General features: G+C 39.2%; 1 long non-coding RNA gene across 1 annotated transcript; it reads left to right on the forward strand.

Annotated features, from left to right (window-relative positions):
* Positions 1-13,368: 13,368 nt before the first annotated feature.
* On the forward strand, positions 13,369-24,145 carry LOC110676239. Its single transcript, XR_002500199.1, has 2 exons — positions 13,369-15,614; positions 23,743-24,145. It is a non-coding gene; the product is annotated as an uncharacterized LOC110676239 (long non-coding RNA).
* The last annotated feature ends 802 nt before the right edge of the window (positions 24,146-24,947 follow it).

A 24,947-nucleotide genomic window follows, 5' to 3' on the forward strand; every position in this document is an offset into this window, starting at 1 on the left:
GTTCCGTGAAATCGCTCATCATGGCCATGGGCATTCAGCTAGACCATCAAATTCGCGTACAGGTTGGTATCCTCAAACAAACCGACTAGTTAGGCCACGCTAGCTTCCTGCAGGGCCATGACGGTCGTGCTCTGGAATCGCAGATCGGTCTTAAGGTGACACGGGAGATCGTGTTATTTTCCCTATCTTTTGTCTCACTCTAACAATTATCATCAAAACTTTGCAGAAGCAAATCTCTAGTTTTAGTGAACCGATTAAACTGAAAATTTAATAGGTTGTGCACTACATATATATAATGCTAGTGATACATTTTTCGCATCGATTATTGAGTGGTATTTGAGATTAACTTTTCAAATGGAGAGGGTGATTAAAACACCGTCCCGTGGCCTTAATCAAGAAGTCCTGATCGATTTCACCGCCAGCAATAACGATTGCTGTGGCGCACAAGATTCGCAAACTCTGCACCTGTTATGATGTGGAGCTGGGCTTGTCAGATGATTATGGTGATATTTGCGCTGTCGAGATCACTATAATGAATTGTCGGGCACTACTGGTTTGCCTCTACATTTCTCCGGATACCACAATGAAGCAGAAGAAGTTCTTCATGGCGCGGAACTTCTTCGAGTATCAAAAGGAGACCATGCCAATCATCGTGACAGGTAACTTCAACATCGATTTGAGCAAAGAGGAGTACACAGATTTAGCGGACTTCATGGACAAGAACCTCAACCTCAAACTGGCTTCGGAATCCACTAAAGCAACCAATCTTAGTGGATCATGAATGGACCTAACGTTCAACCGGTATTTTTGTTTGGAGAGCAAAAGTTACCGCTCATGCTTCATCTTCCATCGACCGGTTCTATCGGTGTTGAAGTGTTAACCGAACCAACCAAATAATAACACTCAATGTCCACAATAGATCAGAATTAACATGCAACAAATAGTTTGAAAATTGATTAGATTTTTTGTCAGTACCAAGAAATCTTTCATAAGTTCGTGACGGTCCTAAATCAGGAAATAGAAGAAGCTAACGTTATCCAACGTCAATTTGGCGGTCGTATCTCGGAAACAACCTCTTACTTTTTAATCAAGTTTACGGTGTGTATTATACCGCCAAAGATCGTCTTAAGCACCCGGCACTCGAAGACTCCAATTGCTTGCAAGTCCTCCTCGAGCATCGTCCACGTTTCATGCCCGTAGAGGACTACCGGTCTTTTTTAAATTTTTTTAAATTTTTTGACCGCAGTTTCTTCTGGAGGCCATACTAGACCCGACTACCACTGATGATGCGCCTTCATATTTCACGGGTATCGTTATTGTCAGCCGTCAGCAAGAATCCATTACCTTGTCGTAGTCCCTGGTGGGATCCAAACGAACTGGAATGTTCGCCTGAAACTTTCACATAATTTTGCACACTTTCCATCGTTTTCCTTATCAGACTTTTGAGCTACCCGGGAGAGCTATTCTCGTGATTGATTTTCCATAGCTCTAAGCGGTCGATACTATCGTACGACGCCTTGAAATCGGTGAAGAGGTGATGCGTTTGCACCTGGTTCTCACGACATTTTTGGAGGATTTGCTGTACAGTAAAGATCTGGTCCGTTGTCGATTGGCCGTCAACGAAACCGGCTTGATAACTTCCCATGAACTCGTTTACTACAGGTGACAGACGACGGAAGATGATCTGGGATAATACTTTGTAGGCCGCATTTAGGATAATGATCGCTCGGAATTTCTCACAATCTTACTTGTCGCCTTTCTTGTGGTTGTGGCATATTACCCCTTCCTTCCTCTCCAGCGGTAGCAGTTATGTTTCCCAAATTGTGCCTATCAGCCGGTGCACACTAATAGCTAGCCTATACGGGCCCATCTTTATGAGTTCAGCTCTGATACGACCTTTACCAGCAGCTTTATTATTCTTGAGTTGGTGAATGGCATTCTCAACCTCCCTCAAAATGGGGGCTGGTTGGTTTCTATCCTACTGACGAAGGCATTTCCTCCGTTGTATCGACTTTCATTACCTGTGCTCACAACGTCATTCAGGTATCCGTTGAAGTGCAGCTTCCACTTTTCGATAACCTCAAGCTCGACCGTCAAAATGCTCCCATCCTTATCCCTGTACATCTCGGCTCGTGGCACGAAGCCATTGCGGGATGCGTTGAGCTTTTGATATCATATAACTTACGTTTTTCTTGAGATGGTCACAATTGTTCCATCTGATCGCACTCCGTCTCCTCCAAGCGGCGTTTTTTTCTCCCGAAAAAGAGGGTGTGCTGTTGACGTTTCCGTCTATAACGTTCCACGTTCTGCCGGGTCTCTTGCTGCAGCATGACCTCCCAAGGATGCTGAAGGTTTAGTTGGGACCACAGACATTTCATGTGTTCTAGTGTATAGATCAGTGGCGCAACCAAGGGAGGGGGGGGGTTTTGGGGGTCAAAACCTCCCCCAGAGCCGAAAAATTTTAAAGGCTTGCTAAATATTCTTGTGAAATTCAGTACTACACATCATACAACTACAAAGCAATATTTTATTTTAATTCGTGTAAACAATGTGAATGTAAGTGATTTTCAGTTAAGGTACAGTGGGGGAAGTGTATCAGTGGGGTAAGTGGATCATTTGTCAATATAAAGCATAAATACTTGGAAATGTTGAATGTTTTCGCACTATTGCTTCGTTTTAGGTTATATTCTTACGCCCACACTGATACTATTGCAAAACTGGTTCTACATGTACACTAACACAAGCAAACTTTGAAAATTGTTTTCCATCAATCAAAAATCCATTGTATCTCTGTCTAAAATCGAATTCTATTATTTTTTTCGACACATGGTTAGCCTTTCAGTTCTAATTGAATGAATCACAATGAAAAATATGTCATTTTTATGAATAAATACAAATATATTGGACATGGTACACTTACCCCTACTTTTTAGTGGGGTGGGGTAAGTGGATCAAGAATAATTATCATTTATTGGCAGACTGCTTACGAGAATATTAATAAGCTTTAATACCCGCAAATGTTGTTTTCCTTTATTTTGTTCCATTCCCAGCTTGAATTTGTTAAATTGACCATAGAAAATTGGAATTAATCCACCTAAATTTTTTATAACCTTTCTGGTATACAAAAAAATGAAAAAAGAATAATAATTTCAAAATTCACTCGAAACTTTTCGTGGTTTATCTAAGCTGAGTAGTAAAAGAGCAAAATATACTAATTTTCCAATCGAAAGCATAGTATCGTACATTATTTGACCATATAAATTGTTCTAGACAGATGATACATGATATATCTATCTATCTATATAAATAAAAATGGAGTGGTGTTTGTATGTCACGAAATGACTTGAGAACGGCTCGACGGATTTGAATGATTCTTCCATAGTTATGTTCCTGAAGTGTTCCGACGTGTTTGTGTATATAAAAAGCAAAGGATATTGAACGGGAAAGTTGAAAACACAGGAGTGAACGGAACTTCCATTTTGCACGGTGCGTTCCATGGCGTTTTTCAACAGCCTACTTGATGGCAAGACGAAGTTTGCCGGGACCACTAGTTTGTAAATAAAATAGAAGGATTTCAGTTTGTTATTCAAAAGTAAATGTAACTAATATTTTTAAACAAAGAGTGTTTTTCGAAAATATCGTTAGGAATAATCCTACAATACTTCTGTATAACTTATGCGTATAAATGGATGAATTTTCTCCAAATTTTTCTAGTTACAATGTTTTTTTTCTGTTCAAATTAGTATGAACTAATATATACATACTTTTTATTATATTTTGATTAAATAAAGATACTTTTTAATTTCAAAGTATTAACATGTAACATTAGTAGCACTAATAACAAGTGCGAGGTTAATATCATTCTTATTAAACATAACCATACTACATTTGCTTCGAGAACAGATTTTTTTTTCATTTGGCGCAAATTTTTAAGTCTCTCATTCTCAATACATAACAATCAGAAAAATCGAAATAAATGACTATTTGAAGTATAATAGTCCCTTATTTGTTATCCACAGAAAAAAGTTTGAGTTACATTATTCACGTTAGCTGTACATAGCAATGAAGTTAACTATTGATTTTTCTGTATCCACTTACCCCACGGTACCTTATATTCTTTTGAGTTGTGTGGATTTATTCTTAAACTCTTTGTGAAGTTTGAAAAAATCAATAAAATTAACTGGTAAATCCTACTATAACATGTTTATAAATAACAAAAATTCCTAACCTTTTTAAATCAAACTGAAAGCGTTGTGCCAATAGTTTGAACATACGAATTCCTTGATTTATAAAAAAGGAGAAAAATATATCAGCAAATGCTATTGAAGTACTTATCTGCCAGTGGATGCATTTCGGTTCCGTAACGAATTTCAAACAATTTTAAGATTTTCTACGTGTGGATCATAAATTACATTCAATGTATTGGGTAAACCATACAAATAGGGGGTTCATTCGAAAGAAGTTGGAATGAAAGCAGAACTGATTTTGACCTTTAGACTCGATTTTCTAGGATGTCAATTCTGCAAGATGTAACAATTAGTCTACTTCCGGCAGTTTAGTTTTAAAGTGCTGATCTATTTTCGACCTATTGCAACAATATTGTCAATGATTTCTATTGCAAATTGCTGCGCTCAGCGATTATTCTCGAATTAATTTTCATTGTGAAAAATCTCCAAAACATAATTAAAGCGCAAGGTAGAAGAAGAGTGGTGAAATGGTATCACACTAATGTATTGTAATTTTTCTTTTTTCATTTTACAATCCAAATAAATCCATTCCTAAAATGTCTTTTCTAAAAGTATTTTGAAATTTGCAAAACCCCCCCTTGAACCAAATCCTGGTTGCGCTACTATACTATAGATGATTAATGATGATTTATTTCATTTTCATTAGAGTCAGTTTTGCATAGAATTATTCACACTTTGAAGTTTTAAGCAATACAATTGGAAATGTCGATGCTAAAGAATCCACTGGTGCTATGTCGACATTTTAACTATGAATGTTTAAAATATTGTTTAAGCTCATGTATAAACTACTGAACTCATTTTTGTTATCATACAACATAGCAAGTATAGTTTTCTGCCCATAAAACCGTTTATTCTCAAATAATGTGCCTATTTCGAGAAAATTTGCCTACATTGTAGCGTATAAGGATGATACCGTAATTCGGGGTGTAGTTGATCAGTGGGGAGAAGTTGATCATTCACGTACCAACATGTAAAAACTGTCAAGAGAGCTATGATTCGATTCCAATTCGCACAATTTCTTGGATTTCGCATTACCTGATAGCTGCTCTTGATGTTCCTAAAGTCGGTTTGACATTTAAGACAATTATACCATGGAAAAACAGATTTTTATAGAAAATGTTTGATGAACTGTTGAAGGATTCTTCGCCAAATAATCGATTATTGTCAAGGCTGTATAAAGACACCATTCAAAAAATCTGTTTCATATATTCCATATATGTACTGTGAATCCAGTTTTAAATTTGCATCTTGGATAAAAATTCAATTTCTGAGGATAATATGTAATTTTTGTAAGTGAGTTGCTAATTTCAAAGAAAATTGCATACCCTCAGGCGTTTACTGTGTTACATTCTGTAATTCGCGACTTTCAAATCTAAAATTGATCGATATATCAACAAGTTGTAAGATTTTTGATAATTAATTCAGATTCAGTGACCCCAAATTAAGGCAATAGCATATCTCTTTATTTTAGGAAACCTATAACAATAATTGATCAACTTCACCCCGGAATCAAAAACTCCACTTTTAAATTTCTAAAAAATGATTCTGTTATCACAATAACATTTCGTCAAAATTTCGTTTGTATAATACGATAAACATTCAACCAGTACACGTTTTAAAAATATTTGGATGATAATACATTCATCCTACTTGGATTTACAGAACAGAATCGTTCAAAAGTGATAAAATTCACCCCATTTTACGGTACTCAAAATTTAATTTTGCAATAAAATGATCAAATATTCGAGTAGTAAGAATTTTGAAGTCATTTTCACCTCACCCACTTCCGATAATGCATCCTCGAGGTTCTGCGCGTATACAGTTGCAAAATCCGCTTGTTTAAGCCGCTCTTTGTCATGCCAGGGCGTGCGTCGGAGTTAACGTCGGAGAGTTTTGGGCACAGTTTCACTATAACCATCATAATCGATGTTAGTGCCACGATAGGTCCTGGCGTCGATAATGTCGGAGAACTACCGTCCATTAATCAGAACGCGGTCGATTTTTGATTCTCTGGGGGCCACGAATATTCTTGGAGGCAGCGAAATCAATTAGTGGCCGTTTACGAGGACGAAACATTCCCAACGGATGATTTCAATCGAGTTGTATAACGAAGTTGATAACGAGTCTTTCGATGCTATATTGGAGGCTGTACCAAAGCATGGGCTACCTACAATGATTACCAATTTGATTGATCGCTCTTCCCTTGAAAATAACTCTGGATTCCTGTAGAGATTTCTTCAAAGTTTGATTTCAGTTTTTTTCTGATTATGTATAAAAACATGTAACATTTAAAGCGCAAGGCAAAGGTTTAAAATTTGTGACAAACAATACTGGATTATTCTAAGTATTTTTCTAAAAGTTCCACTAATGATACAGTCAGACGGGGTTGGTTGATAAAGACGGGGTTGGTGGTCTAATGGCTACCGCTTCCACTCCATAAGCAGAAGGTCATGGGTTCAATCCCAGGCCCGTACTTCTCCTCGTACTTTGTATCTTTGCTTCCATCTTCCATTCTTAACCTATCACACTCAACCTATTCATTCATAGCTAACGCTAGAACCAGAGACGGACGAGAAACCGTTCCCTTAACGCTTCCATTCTTCCACGCGCATGCCTTTACTTACGCCTGATACACAGGCAGTCTGCTAACCACAAAAGCAAACCTCTCTGCCATGCCTTTCCCCCAATCCACTACCGCATGAACTGGCGTAGATGCAGTCGGACTCCACGGTCTACAGTGGGCCAGTATAAATGCAACATCATTTCCTTCCCCTCATTGGTTTGCATTCTGATGTGGCAGGCGCCATTGTCGCCTAAATATAGAAGATCACCAGCACTTATACACTGAGAGAGTGTCTGTTAGTCCAAGCAGATTCGTTTGGATCCTTGTGTAAGTGCAGCTGATCTGGCGATACTGGAGTAGCATCCACGGGCGGCGAATCAAGCTCAAGCTCAAGCTCAAGTTCCACATACAGTCAATTTGTCAAAATATTCCTTGGAATATTTTATCTTGAATTCCCTTCAGAAATTACACTTAGAATTTTTCTAGGGATTATAACAGGGGTACTATAAACGTTCATTTCAGGAATCATTGCAATCTTATTTCAAGAATTTCTTCTAGATTACATTTATTATGTCTCTTGGATACTGTCATGATAATTTTTTAAGACATTACTGCAAGTATTTTTTTTCTGGTACTCTGAATTACATGTTACAGAATTCTGTCAACGATTATTTTATTGATTTTTTTTGGGAGAATTGCATTAGAGATTATTCGTGAAATACAAAAGTTTTTTTTATAGGTACATATGAAAAAAAAACATAAAACTATTTTAGATATTTTTTCAAAAATTCTCTCTGGCATACTTTTGAGGATTTTTCCAAATCCTTGAAGTTGAACTTTATCAACAACTACTTCAAGAATTAAGAATTATTCTTACACAACCAAAGCTAATATAAGAGCTTCTGTGAGGATTTCTTTAGAATTCATTGGTTCAATATTTGAACCAATATAAAAAAGATCTGGGCTGTCACGAGAATAATTCCTCGAGATGTTGTAGGTAAACTTCGTTATAATACATGGAGGAAATCAAAACAAAATTTAATAGGTACTCCTGGTTAAATTTTTGGAACTCTTGATAATTTTCAATTTCGAAAATCTCTATAAAATTGTGTAAGAGACTTTTTGATAAATAGGTACCGTCGATGGGGGTGACAATGGGTCTAGGGGTGAGATTGGATCAAAAGGGAAAAATATGATTTATGAAATTTTTCAGCTGATAAAAATGCTAATGCTAAAATTAATAATTCATATGTTAGGGAACATATGATTACACGGAATTCATCACAATATACATTTTAGAAAGAAATATTTTTTGTTTACTATATATGTAAACTTAAAACTAGATAAAATTTACAACATAAAATTTCTCCTGTGCAAAGTATAACGCATGTACTTTAACCTCTATCGTTTTATTAGTAGAAGGTTGAAAGTCTTTTTATTGCACTTCACACATTTTTTTCGGTTTGGTGTCTAAAACATCAAAAATGGGGGTGAGATTGGGTCAAGCAAGAATAATAGTAAGTTAAATTGCAAGTCCACTTTTTTTTACATTTTACGGTGCCGAGTGATCTCTTTTTTCATTAAGATGTGTTTATTCTGTCTAAACACAGCACCTCTGAATCATCAAACCAGTCTACTTGAGTATTCCGTGCATTGAATATCAATGCAACGCATTTTGACAACTTCTCAAACCAGCAACTGTGTTTCGTGTGCAGCAACATCGTAAAATTTTATCAAGTGGTTTTTTTTAGAATTTATTTATTTATCAGTATTTTCATATTATAGAATTATCTCTCGGAACTACAAATGAGTTGGATCGCTGAAATACCGGGATTATGACGTCAACATCTGCCTGAAATGTATTGATATTTGCAAAGGTTCAAAATAATCACTGATTCAGTACATCTTTGGGGAAACTGAATAGGCTTTATGGCAATTGGGGAGAGACTTTAAAGACAATTTGAGAAAAAAAAACAAGAAAATTTATGTAAACTTGACAATAAATGTTGGGTTTTCATATTTTTTCTCATAGCTCTTCAATTTTTTGGTATCATGTTCATTTAAGTGGGTTTATCATACGTGTGACACATGTTAGATATTTTTTGTCTTGTTTGCATCATATTTCATCAATATTTTTCAGCTATGAATGGTTTTGCAATCACATTCTCAAAAACAAGTTATTTCAATTACAGTGACCCAATGTCACCCCCTCTATGTGGTGAGATTGGGTCATTTTTTATTCACTTGTGGTGCCTCTGTGAATAAATATTTTTCTTTAATTTTTTTGAACAGTTGTTAATGTACCGTCAAAGTACCTACACACCAAATTTGAATTTTATTGAAGTTAAATTGCGATAGTTCTTCTTCTTTCTGGCGTTACGTCCCAACTGGGACAAAGCCTGCTTCTCAGATTAGTGTTCTTATTAGCACTTCCACAGTTATTAACTGAGAGCTTTCTTTGCCGATTGACCATTTTTGCATGTGTATATCGTGTGGCAGGTACGAAGATACTCAATGTCCTGGGAATCGAGAAAATTTTCTTTACGAAAAGACCCTCGACCAGCGGGATTCGAACCCATGACCCTCAGCATGGTCATGCTGAATAGCTGCGCGTTTACCGCTACGGTTATATGGGCCCCTTGCGATAGTTATTCAATAAATAAATCATACATATCCCTTTTTGACCCATTCTCACCCCTAAAGCAGTACTTAAAATAACTATAGGGAGAATTTCTCGATAAAATTCTTTAAAAAAATATGTGTCCCACAGAAATGCTATAGAAAATGAAAACAAAACAAAATTTTCAATCATTATTTGTTTGTTTATAGTTTAATCCATTTAGACTCTGTTTTTCACTTTGGGCATTGGAAAGTATTCACTTTGGACTTAGGTATTGGAAGTATACTTTCAAATTTTATCATGCAGCCATCGAGCTCAATATCATTGTGAGGAAAACTTTTAAAACGTCAACGATGTGGTGAGATTCTTCACAGACCTTGTCTCGAACATTCGCCCGTATGAAATGATATATAAATGAATAGATTTACACCTGAATCGCTGGAGACTTAAACATATATTAGAATAAACGGCTCATTCTGGAGAACCATGGTTAAACCTTCATATGTAAAAGTGTGATAGGCGGCTCTGTTTTGCTCAAACCCTATGAGCTAGTATTGGTTTGAGTTGTCGCTAAACGAAGGAACAAACTTATTACCTTAAAACGCTAATAGACCTTTTTATTTTTAATTAAATTTTAACGACAAATAAAGGCATATCAAACCAATAAAATGCAAATCCTCTCAAAACTGTGACCCCAGCAAAATATTATATGGTGACCATGGAACACACGTTCTCAACGACCTCCTCCAATCTCTGATACCAAACAAACTAATATGTTCAACAATTAAGTGTGATTTTCGAAAGCGGAAATTTTTAGGATAATATCTTGAAACTCAATACAATTAATTGTAAAAAGTCTTGAAATAATTTCTTGGGGAATTACTGCCTCAAGCAAGGCTTAGAGATATTTTTAGTGAACCTGGTTTGTTGTAAACTCTGTATGAATTCCAGAAGGGAAATTGAATTTTTGAAAGAGCTTTTAAAAGAGTTCATGAAGGACTTCATTTGGGCATAATCAAACAAGCTTTCCCTGCGTGAAGAAATATATGTAGAAGATTCCCCAAAGATAACTTTTAAGACATATACTTGGAGAAATCCCTAGAAACTTCCTCGTATGTTCTTTGCTAGAATGCTTAAAACAGATGAGGGTGTAATTTCTTGTATTTCGAAAAAAAAAGCTTTGTCAGGATTCCATAGTTGAATGAAAGAAATTATCTTATGAAATCAAGGATAAACTTAAAAAAAATGAATGGCAGAAAAATATCTTGCTGGGGACTCGATGCAGAAGTCCTGGCTGTTCCCAAGAAATTTTTTTTGAAATAAATTATTGGCATGGTTATTATAGAAATTACTTGAGTAATCTAAGGCCGAATATAGCGCGGAAAATAAAGAGGAATTTCTGGTGAATATGTGGATTCATGTCTATCCAGGGGTTGAATTTCAAGAAAAAAAGTAAGAGGTTGTTTCCCAGATACAACCGCCAAATTGGCGTTGGATAACGTTAGCTTCTTCTATTTCCTGGCTTGAGACAGTCACGAACTCATGAAAGATTTCTACTGATAAAAACCTCAATTTTCATACTATTTGTTGCATGTCAATTCTGACCTATTATGGACATTGTGTGTTATTTGGTTGGTTCGGTTAACACTTCAACACCGATAGAATCGGTCGATGGAAGAAGAACCATGAGCGGTAACTCTTGCTCCACGCATGATCTTCTAAGATTGGTTGCTTTAGTGGATTCCGAGGCCAGTTTTAGGTTGAGGTACTTCTCCATGAAGTTCGCGAACTCCATGTTCTCCTCTTTGCTCAAATCGATGTTAAAGTTGCCAGTCACGATGATTGGCATGAAATCCTTTTGATACTTGAAGAAGTTCCGCACCATGAAGAACTTCTTCTGCTTCGTCGTGGCAAATCTGCGATTCCAGAGCTCCGACGTCATGTTCCTGCAGGAAGCGAGAAGACTAACTGGTCGGTTTGTTTGAGGATATGTCAGCATCATACCGAAGGGCATCCAGCTGGCTCGTCGTATCCGTGGAGAACGCGCTTAAATTGAATTGCAGCACAATTTCAAATAAAACGGCCCTTTTCAGGGTCATAACAATGCATTCGACTTAAAAGTGTTACAACTAGAGATATTTAATCTGTTACTATTAATTGATTAATTAATTTATTTACTTATCTTGCATTATTTCGGTTAATTAGTCTTCTAACGGAGAGAAATTGCAAACAAAGTTCTACCTAGGTTCCTGTCACTCGGGTGCCGACGGTAAGCACAATGAGAATTTTATTTCTTGGCACAGTGATTCTCGAAAAGCATTATTTAGCCATGATTAGTGATTGCATGCAAATGACTGACCGAAATTTGAATCAATCACATCCAATCATCAGTAGTGTCGCTCTTCGCAGTGGATAATTCTCATAACTCTTTCAAAATGAAATTATCGTCCTGAAAAGGACAGTTGGAGGTAGTCACCGTCGATCGAACTGTGTTTTCATTTCATTGTTAGACAGAAACACACCAAAAGATTACCGAAGACGATTTAATTAAAATGCCATCGGTAATTTTGTGCTTCCTAGTTTCCGTGCCCATCCTTGTTTTCGTTGGTTTGCACACTCCGACGGCAATTATCAAGGTTTCTGGACGCATTCTTCACGAATTCGATGGGCTAGCAGGATGCCCATGGCCATGATGAGCGATTTCACGGAACCCGCAGCTTTTAGCTTGGGAATAAACAGCAGCAGCGACGAACATGTAAAATTTATTCCGATAGGGTCTATCTCCGGTTGCTGGTGCGCACGTGGCTGATTGAAGTTAGGCTGGCTGACGAAAGTGTATAAAATATCGCTCAATGATATCTGTGCCCATCTAGTCGTGGGTTCGTTGGGCTTTCCTTAGCCGAGTGGTTAGAATCCGCGGCTACAAAGCAAAGTCATGTTGAAGGTGTCTGGGTTCGATTCCCGGTCGGTCCAGGATCTTTTCGTAATGGAAACTTCCTTGACTTCCCTGGGCATAGAGTATCACTGTACCTGCCACACGACATACGAATGCGAAAAATGGCAATTTAGGCAAAGAAAGCTCTCAGTTAATAACTTTGGAAGTGCTCTTCGTCAGCTGAAACGCAGGCTCTGTCCCAGTGAGGACGTCATGCCAAGAAGAAGAAGAAAAAGAAGAAATGTTCGATCCCTATCGGAGCACGTGGTTTCTTTTCGTAGTTTCAATTTCAATTTGCATATTTGACACGTGTGTCGGCGTGTACATGTAAACTTCAAAACGTCAAAACCTTATAACAGCAAGAAAAATTGTGCTTTTCTATGCAAAATAAGACATACCTCGATATTTCCTAATTTTTCAATAGTTTAGTCATGAAAATCAATAGTTTTCAATATTGGAGTAGATTCGTAGAAACATTTCCAATCGATTGGTACAAGAATCTTGAAAATCTATCCGGGCGTTAGTAAGTTATTAACAGTCAAAATCTAACCACTTTTCGTGACGCGAGCGATTTTTCGTTTTTCGAAATTGTACCCCAGTATGTTGCCGTAAGACGTTATCCAACGTCAAAAAATGCCTCTCACTTTTTGCAGTCTATAACAATCATGATCCACAACACATCATGAGAGTCTGTTTATCGTCTACTGCTACAGCTCTGATTATATCAGGGGCACAGCAGCGCATTATAAAACCCCTTCTAAACTAGCCATAAACCTGGGGGCACTATAGCTTTAGCATGTTCAGGGATTGTTTATCATGCCAGTTAAGTAAAACACCTACCCGCAATGTTAAATGAGAGAGACAAATATCATAGCTCTCTCTTTGGGGCTCTCCATCACTGCTACTGAGAGTGATGCAAATTTTGAAATGTTTGCTCCCCTATGCTTAAACGAGTTTAATTATGGTGAATAGCATCCTCCCAAAGTTTGAAGTGATTCGGAAGAAATTTGACTGTGCACACGCCATTTGAAGTTTATATGGAGATTACTATGGAAAACGCCAATCTTTTGTATTCAGCCCTCTATCTCTTCATCATAATATTTTCTGGAAAAGTGAATAAATTCGTCTAATGTGAAATGCTCCCAGCTACAACTTCCATAGTAATTTCCATATAAACTTCAAATAGCGTGTGCACAACCAAATTTCTTCCGAATCACTTCAAATTTTGGGAGGATCATTTTCATCATAATTGACATCATTTAAGCATAGGGGAGCAAAAACTTCAAAATTTGCATCAGTCTACTGCTACTATTAATCATGCTTGTTACAAGTTGTGAAACATTGCCGATCATGGACCGATACAGATGCGATGTTTTCTTCACTTGCTCTGATCGTGGTTCGAAATAAATTGAAAATGAATTCTGCAATGCCTGGTCTTATCGAATTTCTTGACAAATTATTCACAGAACTCCTGTATTAATCTTGAGTATTATATCGAATTATTAGCAAATTCCTTACGAATTATTCAAAAAGTTTATCATGACGCAATTTTACAAAAACATGAATTCATTGAATCAAAATATTAGATTTCTGGTTAGAAAAACTGCACAATCCTGTGAAAGACATTGTAGGATTCTGGCAGACATAATTGTTATTACCAATGCAGTTATTTTTATAGCTATCATAACAGAATTTTTGAATCCATGTATCAGATTTTGACGGAGTTCTAGGCACAATTCTTACAGAACCATGAGCAGCAATTTCTATACCTCCCTTCCCCATTGTGATCTTTTGATCGGTTTTATACAAAAAAATAATGAAATTAGTATGGACCGTGTTCATTGCCATGGAGGTCTGGTCTCCCCCATAAATGACCATGTGGCTTATGGACGACTCCAAACGACCCTTTGCTTGCTTCACTTGATCGAGTTTTTGAAAATGTTGCAAAATTTTACTCACTCCTCAATTTTATTATTGAGATTTGGCCCGCGGTTCAAAAAGGTTGAGCAAGCCTGTAATAGAGAGTTCCTAAAATGTTGATGAAAAAGGTACACTATTCTGATCACAGGAACGTGCTACAGTAACAAAAATTAAAAAAGTAAAATATTTCAACACCAATTGAAAACCTTCTACATAATTGCAAAACTTTTATCATCAAGATAAATGGGACTTTGAAAATCGTTCAACAATAATTGTTATTTATGTAAGATGAGCTAGTCTAGAATAATAAAAAAAAACAACCATGTTGCTGCTGATATGATCGATAGAAGTAGTTGAGCCAAGCGGAATCGAAACACAAACAGAACAACAACAATTACTACGTACTAGAATTAGCTAGAAGTGAACAAGCGAAAGTTACAACACAGCATAGATTTATATGAACATATATATTTTTGTTACCAGTAAAATTTTTATAAACCGAACAAAAAATTGATAAAAAAAAAACATGGAACGCTGCGGTAGTGCTATTGTTAGATCAAATTATTCGACGAAAAGTTTCAGTTTCGCTTAAACTATAAACCGGAAAGCTTACTGCACCCATGAAATCTCTTTGAACCCGCTTCCGTCTCTATCCTTCCATTTTCGCTGCACTTTTACCGTACGTTTATGCTGTGATACCTTGAGCAGAAGAGAAAAACTTTCCAGCCACAAATTAAAATCACCCACGAGAAACTCATTCTCACCATTAACTACATCACACGACTGCAATATTCCAGCATGGATTCGTCGGAAAGAAGGTCGAGGTAGAGAACCAGAGAGAGAGATTCTTTCCTAAGCCACTCACTGTTGCTACTTTTCGGTCATACCAACTCCAACTCGCTTTTTTTTTGCGTTTGCTTCACTTCAAATTTATTGTTCCTCAGGAATAGGAAACTTTCTTTCCCCTTGCAGCCAAACAGGCAAACCGCTTTGCTCGTAATTTCTATCTTTCAGCTCTGTAAATATTACCTACTGGAGAAGTGCGAACCGAGACCAGAAGTAACCATAAAGTTAAACTTTAAACTAAAAACTTCTCTTGCTAAAGAAATACGGATCAGAAAAACTACTACTACTACCACTATTACTATTAACACAAAAAGGAAAGTACAGGGTCAAAATTTAGTTTTGTTTTCCTACGCGGTCTTCCGGCGAAGTCCCGAAGGAGAAATATTTATTTTTCTACTTGCAATCAAAACCGAATTTATGTTAAAACTTTGAAATGTGTAAGTGTTACTAATCCATTAAGATCGTTTAATGTGTTGACAAACAGTGCAACCGTTCAAATTCCACGAGGTTTTGCGTAAACTCGGTGGCTTAGGCGCCACTCCCGGAAACCGAGAGTCCACCGGTCGTTTACAACTTTGCCCGACTACTTTGAGACTTTTTCCTCAGGGGACTCATGAACGGCTTTTCTATCTTCTCTCTCACCTTGACGAACCTCCTAATTTCACGCTCAAAGTTTACCTTCGACCCACAAACAGTTTTACCCCAAGACCTTAAACTCGTTCAACCCGATCTGACCTTAAATGGAGTTTGGAAGTCTGAAAGGCCAACCTACCAGAAAACGAAAAGCTATATATCTGTAAAAGGGTGAATTCTTCGAATTGCCCAAAACGGAAAAATCAATCGGCTTTCAAAACTTCAACTACTCTTTATTGACGGAAACTCATTCGGGTTGGACCTATTTATTGACGGGTATTAAGGGAAACTATCATGGCCATGAAAAAGGTTTCCACGTACCTGCGCAGGATTTTCGGTGACTCGATGACGGTTGACGTATCCGGCGGTTGCCGGCGAAGGACGGTGGTCGTTTGATCGCTCCTCGGAGCAATGGCGAGAACGTTGCTTGTCCGCTGACGCTGCTGTAATGGCGGCAGCGACGAAGGGTCTGAGCTCGGGGAGTATGGCCGAATTAACGTTGCGGAGGAGGTGGAGGCTGGACGGAAGGCTTCCGATTTGGTCTTCTTCGAGAGCCGCAACGACGGATTGTCGTGCTTCCCGGGGTTTGACCGCCTCTTCAGGGTCGAGGCCAACGTACCTTCGCACGGCTTTGCCTTGGGGGCTCTGACCGCACGCGATGAAATGAACCCCTCGCCTTCAGATTTGGTCCGATCCGGCGTACGATAATTGGCTACGTACGGGGATCGCGCTCTCGGTCTCCGTTCACCGGGGTTGTAGCGTAAGGTGAACTTACGACGGTTTTTGGCGACCGTCGGAGTATTTCGTTCGAAGGGTTGACGAACTTCACCTCCCTCCGTTTAACTACCTTATAGGCGGGCCTTAGTGGATCCCGAGCTCGAATGCTTGACGATGATGGCGCCGAAGACGCCACGGGTAAACCCCAAACTGACTCCACTTGTCGAAACTCTCAAACCAGCCCGTAATACAAAAAGCGCCTAAGCGCTGGAAAGTCCAACGCGAATGGCGTAATTAGTCAAAATCCAAATTTAAATCATTTAAAAGTCTAAAATTTACCTTTTTGCACGATTTTACGGATAAACGAATAGAATATTCGCGGAACCACGGTCAAAGGGACCGGAAACACGTACAATTTACTATAAATACACAAAAGACACAAAAACCGTTTTAAACACTTCACTTAAAATTCACCTCTTTACACAAACTACCTTCGGTACGTTAACGAAGGGCACAGAAAAATCTAACTCGAAACTTAAAAACCGCGATAACTTCTATACTCCAGCCTTGTTAAGAACGAAATGACCGAGCTTAAGTCTTTTTTGCTTAAAGAAATCTACATTGAACAATCCCCTTTTTGTCTATAATCGCGCCAACGACTCTTTCGATGGCGATCTTAGCGCTTCTTCAGGTTCGTCAAGATGGTGTAAATGAGTTACATATATTCAGGAGCCATTACTGCACTCACTACATCTTTTTATGGCATACATTTAGCCTAGACACAAACCAATTACATGCAGTTTCTATTGCAAGTTCCCATGAGGCAAAGTCAAAATGAGCATTCAAAACTAAATCCAAGATACTTTTCATTGATATTTACAAAAAGTTATTTAATTTTACAAATGTTTTTCAACAATTCAAGCTAAAATTTTACTTAAAAAGAGAAAAACGTCAAACCGTTTTTCTGTTACTTCAATTTAAACTAAAATTCCAAATATTATCTTAAACTCAACGAATCCAAAGCAAAATTATTTTGCTTAAAAAGAAAAAAACGTCCCAACGTTTTGAGGAAGTTAATTAACGAGGCTAAAGCGAGTCGTAGATCAAATGGAGATAAAGTGAACGTTGATGAAAGGCCACCGGAGAGTCATAAGAGCCGGAAGTCTCGTTCAATTAGTAGAGATTCAAGCGAGTTTCGTGACAGACGGTCGCCGGAGCGCAATAAAAACCGAAAGTCACTCAGGGAGTTTGTGCAAAAGGATAATTTGGATAGAAACAAGGTTGATAGCTGGCCGCCGGAGTGCAATAAGAGCCGGAAATCACGGAGAAGTAATAGTAGAGAAAGGAGGAATAAACGCTTTAGTTCAGAGAGTAGTGTAGAACGACAAAGACGAGGAAATTCGAAAGGAAAATTAAGGAAATATGCGCGTAATGACTCAGAAGATTCAGATAATGGCGGTAGAAAATTGAAGAATGATCGGAAAAGTGACCGTCACAGGAGAAACCGCGGATACTCGTCATAATCAAGCTATGACATAATCCCGTAGGAAAATGTACCAAGTGAAACTTTCGTTCCACACAAAAAACACATCTATGATGGCAATTAGCGAAAAGAACTAAAGCTAGAGTTAGTTTACATAAATTTCCTAGCCTTACAATAATTCAAATCTACTTACTGACTATGTAAATGTTAAATCTATATTAGTAATAAAAGAGGGATAGTTCGAAAGTTATAAGTTTAAAAAAAGCACTCACCAGTTTTTGTTTCCGTTTGTCATCATTCGACATTCGGGTCGCCGGGATGATTTTATTGCGCCGTAGTGTTTCCGCTTCCGCGTCCGGTACGGACAGGAGTGTGAGAGTGGGAACACGGAGTGGTACGTCGCGACGTCCACTCCCACACTACCTGGGTACATTCCCGGGGAAGAAGATCCACACTCCCGTTCTCGTCGCGCTTTGAGGTTAGGGTTGGTCATTCGTCGGACATCAGCGCCGTCGTAGATGCGTTGGACATCAGCTCCGTCGTCGCGTTGTTGCTGGTGGCTCAGTTGCTGGGTGACGTCCTGCGATCCTGGAAGCACTCCTGGGCGGACGCATGCCGGTTTCTCCGGCGAAAAAGTTGTCACCCGCGTGGTGATTGTCATTGCGTTTTCGTGCGCAAACGTCTGCGCTGTTCTTCGGAATCCCTCGCTGACGATCTGAAAAGAAATAAAACACAAAGCAAATTATTCTTATTTTGGAGGGGAAGTGATAATTAATACTCCCCCCGTTTAAAATTTTCGGTAGAAATTTCACTTTTTTTTACTGCACACGCGCCGCGTCACATTCACTCGAGTCGGATTGAAAGTAAACATTGAATCGCAGTCTTTCCGTTTTTTTTGTTTGTATGCGTTCCGACAGGTGACAGATGACAGTGCGATGTTTTCGCACGTCGCGCGTTGACAGTGCGATGAATTTGTTAACCTGTCAGTTCGGTTTTGCTGCATGGGTCGATGTTCAGTTTGATGAGAATAGAGTTGTGCGATTCTTTAAGTAGCAAATTCTGGTGTCGGAAAGAGATCCGAATTTTGAATTTGTTTAAGTTTTCGGTTTTGTTTAGGAGAAACAGGTGTTAGGTCAGACAATGGTTTCTGATGAATCCTGTTGATTCTATTTTGAGCAGTTTGATTGCAAAAGTGTCAAATAATGATTTGATGAGGCAATCGACTGTGATTTTTCGTAATGATTAGCAATGTTGACGAACGTGGTTCGTTGTGCTGATCGTTAGTTTCGTCGTGGTAACACAAACTCTATTACCATCTACTGAAAATTGAACCGTCGTATTGAGTTTTGGTTTAGATTGTTTCAACTGCAGAAGATGTTTTACTTTTGGTATTTGAAGATTATGTATTTTATGAGTTATGAAAATTTGATCAGTCTTCCTGATCAAATTTTCATAAAACCAGGTGGTGTGATGTAACGTTGGGACGTTTTTTTCTTTTTAAGCAAAATAATTTTGCTTTGGATTCGTTGAGTTTAAGATAATATTTGGAATTTTAGTTTAAATTGAAGTAACAGAAAAACGGTTTGACGTTTTTCTCTTTTTAAGTAAAATTATAGTTTGAATTGTTGAAAAACATTTGTAAAATTAAATAACTTTTTGTAAATATCAACGAAAAGTATCTTGGATTTAGTTTTGAATGCTCATTTTGACTTTGCCTCATGGGAACTTGCAATAGAAACTGCATGTAATTGGTTTGTGTCTAGGCTAAATGTATGCCATAAAAAGACGTAGTGAGTGCAGTAATGGCTCCTGAATATATGTAACTCATTTACACCATCTTGACGAACCTGAAGAAGCGCTAAGATCGCCATCGAAAGAGTCATTGGCGCGATTATAGACAAAAAGGGGATTGTTCAATGTAGATTTCTTTAAGCAAAAAAGACTTAAGCTCGGTCATTTCGTTCTTAACAAGGCTGGAGTATAGAAGTTATCGCGGTTTTTAAGTTTCGAGTTAGATTTTTCTGTGCCCTTCGTTAACGTACCGAAGGTAGTTTGTGTAAAGAGGTGAATTTTAAGTGAAGTGTTTAAAACGGTTTTTGTGTCTTTTGTGTATTTATAGTAAATTGTACGTGTTTCCGGTCCCTTTGACCGTGGTTCCGCGAATATTCTATTCGTTTATCCGTAAAATCGTGCAAAAAGGTAAATTTTAGACTTTTAAATGATTTAAATTTGGATTTTGACTAATTACGCCATTCGCGTTGGACTTTCCAGCGCTTAGGCGCTTTTTGTATTACGGGCTGGTTTGAGAGTTTCGACAAGTGGAGTCAGTTTGGGGTTTACCCGTGGCGTCTTCGGCGCCATCATCGTCAAGCATCTGAGCTCGGGGAGTATGGCCGAATTAACGTTGCGGAGGAGGTGGAGGCTGGACGGAAGGCTTCCGATTTGGTCTTCTTCGAGAGCCGCAACGACGGATTGTCGTGCTTCCCGGGGTTTGGCCGCCTCTTCAGGGTCGAGGCCAACGTACCTTCGCACGGCTTTGCCTTGGGGGCTCTGACCGCACGCGATGAAATGAACCCCTCACCTTCAGATTTGGTCCGATCCGGCGTACGATAATTGGCTACGTACGGGGATCGCGCTCTCGGTCTCCGTTCACCGGGGTTGTAGCGTAAGGTGAACTTACGACGGTTTTTGGCGACCGTCGGAGTATTTCGTTCGAAGGGTTGACGAACTTCACCTCCCTCCGTTTAACTACCTTATAGGCGGGCCTTAGTGGATCCCGAGCTCGAATGCTTGACGATGATGGCGCCGAAGACGCCACGGGTAAACCCCAAACTGACTCCACTTGTCGAAACTCTCAAACCAGCCCGTAATACAAAAAGCGCCTAAGCGCTGGAAAGTCCAACGCGAATGGCGTAATTAGTCAAAATCCAAATTTAAATCATTTAAAAGTCTAAAATTTACCTTTTTGCACGATTTTACGGATAAACGAATAGAATATTCGCGGAACCACGGTCAAAGGGACCGGAAACACGTACAATTTACTATAAATACACAAAAGACACAAAAACCGTTTTAAACACTTCACTTAAAATTCACCTCTTTACACAAACTACCTTCGGTACGTTAACGAAGGGCACAGAAAAATCTAACTCGAAACTTAAAAACCGCGATAACTTCTATACTCCAGCCTTGTTAAGAACGAAATGACCGAGCTTAAGTCTTTTTTGCTTAAAGAAATCTACATTGAACAATCCCCTTTTTGTCTATAATCGCGCCAACGACTCTTTCGATGGCGATCTTAGCGCTTCTTCAGGTTCGTCAAGATGGTGTAAATGAGTTACATATATTCAGGAGCCATTACTGCACTCACTACATCTTTTTATGGCATACATTTAGCCTAGACACAAACCAATTACATGCAGTTTCTATTGCAAGTTCCCATGAGGCAAAGTCAAAATGAGCATTCAAAACTAAATCCAAGATACTTTTCATTGATATTTACAAAAAGTTATTTAATTTTACAAATGTTTTTCAACTATTCAAGCTAAAATTTTACTTAAAAAGAGAAAAACGTCAAACCGTTTTTCTGTTACTTCAATTTAAACTAAAATTCCAAATATTATCTTAAACTCAACGAATCCAAAGCAAAATTATTTTGCTTAAAAAGAAAAAAACGTCCCAACGTTACATCACACCTTTTTTTTTTTCATGGGGTTATTTTTCGAAGAAATATGATAGTAATCGTCCCGGTTTAAGGCTGTCCGCCGAGCTTTAAGGCACCAAAGGCCTTCAGGTGTTCGCCGATTGTTCCCGAACGCACACTCGAAATTTGGGTCCATGCGACGTACATGGGCCCAATGATATAAGCTGGAACCGTTGCTTGGTTGGCCACTATGAACTTCCACCATGAGTGGGGAAGCATGTCTGCTGGTTCAGCCGCGCGCTGCATCCCTTCCATAACTCCTGCCTCACTCATCAGTTCTAAGTCAAGTGACCCTGCAGCGGACTGCTCCTCTAGTCCCGCCCGGGCCCCTTCGGGAGCCATGATGCTTCCCGGCCTGAAAAACTCCGGTTGGAGGTTATACCTCGAGCCCCGTACATAATTCACGACCGCGGCATTGGCAATCGTGTCTGCCAAGTTGACGTCGCCTACCATTCGCGCATTTATCGATCGTACTCTGAGATTCGCACAGCCAATAGAGTGCACAAATATGTGCAAATTTGGGTTGGCCGTCGCCGAATAGGGGCTCTTTGTGCACAACCTCATACTTGCTACATATGGCGTGTACGAATCTCTCTGATCGATTTCCTCGCCGGGACGTAATATCCTCTCGATGTCGTCCGCCAGCGACGCCGTCCAGATCCATTTCGAGAATTCGATAAGCGTCAGTCCCAGGATTTTCAGAATAAATCGGAGGTCTCCGACGCCGGCACAGTCACGGAAGCGCGTTGTTACCGTTGCGAAACGCAACTTCGAGTGCTCATGATCTCTAAACTTGGATAAGAACATATCCAAGGAAGCCGCGAGTCTCAGGTACGTGGTATTTTGGGTCCAGGCTGAATGCTGTAAAGCGAACGTGCCGGGGGAGTCATTGACCCGCATCCCGGCAAATTCCTCAATCGTTGCTTTGTATCTCACCGTAAGCGCGTCCAGGTACTCGCGTCGCAGTTGTGTATTCAGTCGGATGGGGCTCAGAATCAGGGCGAGGGCCCTCAGCCACTGACTTCGGTTTCCAGGGTTTCCGGCGGCGTATTGCGCTCCGTCTTCACCTTCGACGTAGTGAACGAGGTTTCTCGGGGTAACTTCACCTCCCGCCTCTCCGATTAGCACTCCGTGCGAGCGCCACTCGCCATCTAATCTCCCGGTTATGTGCTCAAAGCATAACCACATGTAGCTCGCCCTGTGGGCTCCTAGGGATCCTGACCGTGGGTCCGACATTAGAGTTCGCCGCAAAGTACGTGCTCGGGTATGTCGCTTCTTGACCATCGTCCAATTGATAATTCACGATTTGGAATCCGTCTTGCCTCCCCCTGCGGGTGACAGCTAGCTCGTCATTTAGATCCGGATCTACTGCAGCTTGTGCCATTATTCTGAGGAGCCCTTCGTCGCTGCCGCCATTACAGCAGCGTCAGCGGACAAGCAACGTTCTCGCCATTGCTCCGAGGAGCGATCAAACGACCACCGTCCTTCGCCGGCAACCGCCGGATACGTCAACCGTCATCGAGTCACCGAAAATCCTGCGCAGGTACGTGGAAACCTTTTTCATGGCCATGATAGTTTCCCTTAATACCCGTCAATAAATAGGTCCAACCCGAATGAGTTTCCGTCAATAAAGAGTAGTTGAAGTTTTGAAAGCCGATTGATTTTTCCGTTTTGGGCAATTCGAAGAATTCACCCTTTTACAGATATATAGCTTTTCGTTTTCTGGTAGGTTGGCCTTTCAGACTTCCAAACTCCATTTAAGGTCAGATCGGGTTGAACGAGTTTAAGGTCTTGGGGTAAAACTGTTTGTGGGTCGAAGGTAAACTTTGAGCGTGAAATTAGGAGGTTCGTCAAGGTGAGAGAGAAGATAGAAAAGCCGTTCATGAGTCCCCTGAGGAAAAAGTCTCAAAGTAGTCGGGCAAAGTTGAAAACGACCGGTGGTCTCTCGGTTTCCGGGAGTGGCGCCTAAGCCACCGAGTTTACGCAAAACCTCGTGGAATTTGAACGGTTGCATTTCGAATCCAAAGCAAAATTATTTTGCTTAAAAAGAAAAAAACGTCCCAACGTTACAACAGGCAGGAGACCTTAGTCGCAAAATATTGGGTTGCATTCGAAGCTTTGGCAATACTGTTCCGATGATTTGCATTCTCCCAAAGATTCACTGCCAAAATGCAAAATGAACTTCGATTAAGGTAAAAGCTAAACTAGTCTACAGATGTCACCAAAGGTTACCGTTTACTGTAAATTTCCATTATTCTCACTGTGCAAAGCTTATCCGTCTCGAGACGAAAAGAGCAACTCAAAGTCGGTGTTATTGTAACTGTCATTTTTCAATTGCTGCTAATAACTATTTAACGATCACACTTATCTCTCTGAACAGAAAATCAAAACCGAAGCACAAACCTTCAAAGCGAAGGAAATTCATGTGAGTGAAACTGAATGAACGGGCATGATGCAAATAAAAAATCGAAAATCAAATTTATTGTGATTATTTTTTATCCGAAATTTCTCTGGTTTAATGCCGCGTCGGTCTGAAATTAAAATATTAAAAAAGTATCTACTCTGAACTTGTTATAAATTGGTACCGTAAAACGGGGTAACTTTGATAGTTTTTGCGAAGAAAACTTGAATATTTGCAAGCTGTTTCAAAGAATTATAATTTATATTTTTAAAACAAGTACTGGCATCCTAGCTATCGATTGCAGTCGATAGATTGCCAAAAGATCCAAAAGATTCATTTTGAATGGATATATAATTTTTCGTAATACAGTGGGATTCCGTTTTTGGCATGCTCCATTTTTGGCACCCCCCGATTTTGGCAACAAAATGGATCCGTTTTTGGCAACATTTTTGATTACCTTTGAAATTTGTGTTTATTTTTGTAAATATCATCGTATCTTTTGTTCTAGTCTTTCCAAAAACCAAGTCAGCTTCAAGCTTACCCGTTCCAGAGCTAAATTATTGTCGATATTCTCTTAAATCGCACCAACCGCTAGGAGTAGGGTAACTGGGGGTAAAACACGCCCTCTAAGGAAGGAAGCCTTTTTAGCTATGAAGAACATTATTATAAGCCTTTTTTTATTCTTTATCTCATAGACAAACATGTTCTCTATCAAATAGTAGAAACAGCCATCCATTTTCTTTTTTCTGGAGGTTATAAATCAATTTTTAGAAAATGCTTGCTTATCTGCATTTTTAATTTATGAGGGGTAAAACGCGCCACCTGATCTCGACGTTAGTCGTTCGCGCGCACGCATGCGCAATCATGCTTGCAAATACG

This window comes from Aedes aegypti, chromosome 2 (genome assembly GCF_002204515.2).
Source record: "Aedes aegypti strain LVP_AGWG chromosome 2, AaegL5.0 Primary Assembly, whole genome shotgun sequence".
NCBI lineage: Eukaryota > Metazoa > Arthropoda > Insecta > Diptera > Culicidae > Aedes > Aedes aegypti.